The sequence below is a fragment of the Pseudophryne corroboree genome, chromosome 1 (assembly GCF_028390025.1).
Source record: "Pseudophryne corroboree isolate aPseCor3 chromosome 1, aPseCor3.hap2, whole genome shotgun sequence".
Classification (NCBI taxonomy): Eukaryota; Metazoa; Chordata; class Amphibia; order Anura; family Myobatrachidae; genus Pseudophryne; species Pseudophryne corroboree.
Window position 1 is genome coordinate 491,259,624 of NC_086444.1, and position 1,371 is coordinate 491,260,994.

General features: G+C 41.4%; 1 pseudogene; it reads left to right on the forward strand.

Moving 5' to 3' along the window:
• Positions 1–703: 703 nt before the first annotated feature.
• LOC134945901 (5S ribosomal RNA) lies at positions 704–822 on the forward strand (annotated as a pseudogene).
• Positions 823–1,371: the final 549 nt, after the last annotated feature.

The window sequence follows — 1,371 nt, forward strand, 5'->3', positions numbered from 1 at the left end:
AAGGATTATGGTTCAAATGGTGAATGATTGCAATTTTTAAAGTTGTTTTGGCACCAGGTTCTCAGTAGATACTGGGCTTGGTGATTTATTGAAAATCTTTACGTTTCAGCTGCCTATTAAGTTTATATAACTCAAATTTAAATAAATGTATAAAGGGGGGCACACACGGAGCGATAATCTAAGCAATCTGACTAGATTGCTTAGATTTTCAGTAAGATCACTCCGTATGTAGCCCTAACAGCGATAGTGATGCGCAGCCCCGCGCATCGCTATCGCTGCTGCTAGATTGGCCTGCATGCAGGCCAATCTAGCGGGTCGCTCACTTCACCCGCTGGGTGAAATGATAACCCCCCCCCTGCTCAGCACACATCTCGCTGTGTTGAGCGGTGGGAGAGATGTGTGCTGAGCGGTTCGCTCAGCACACATCTCTCCCAAATCAGGCCGTGAGTACTGGCCTTTAAAGAGAGTCCTTTAGACAGTACATTTAGTTCAGAGTTGGCTAATTTATAAGATGATGAGATATAAATCAGGTTCTCCTCACCGGGAGGATGCAAATAACCTGTGAAGTGTATACATCAACAGGAGGAAGCAAGAAGAGTGGGGATTCTGCTGTCACCTATTGTTCCTTCCTATTTTTCCCTCTACAATTTCTTTATTAGGTGATCTCTCATCAGTGCTCCAGGAGTGACAGTTTACCCTTAATATCTACTATCATAGCACTTTGTTAACGCCCGATACTGTCCGATCTCGGAAGCTAAGCATTGGTGGGCTTGGTCAGTACTTGGATGGGAGACCACCAGGGAATACCGAGTTTAGTAAATCAACATCAGGTCAAATAACTCAGTGCCTAACACTGACAGCAGAATCGCCATTCATCTTGCTTCCTCCTGTTGATGTATACACTTCATAGGTTATTTGCCCATGAAATAAGAAACCTAATTAACTACTTATCTACAGTCTGTATCTCTAATTCCACCCCTATTGACCAACCTTTGGTCTATATCATTTATGTGCATCAAGGTTGCAGCGCCAGGGTCCCTAAAACACAAACATTGTGACTATCACCCACTATTATAAGGGTTATTTTAGGGACCTGATATGTTCATTTAATATTTGTGTGTTATGTGTTATATGTTGTCCATTGTGTGTCTGGATACCACAGACTTATTTTAAGATGCTTAATAAAAGTTTATGTTTTAAATCTATAACTATTTTGACAATTATGTCCTAATCTAAGACTGCACCCAAAAAGAGTCTTCTTCTTTCTTTACTACTGTTCGTAAATGTCACTCTGACTCAGGGTGCACCACCAGTATAATACTATATAGGGTTAATCCCCTGGGATTTTGACATCTGGTTCTTAAGAGATAC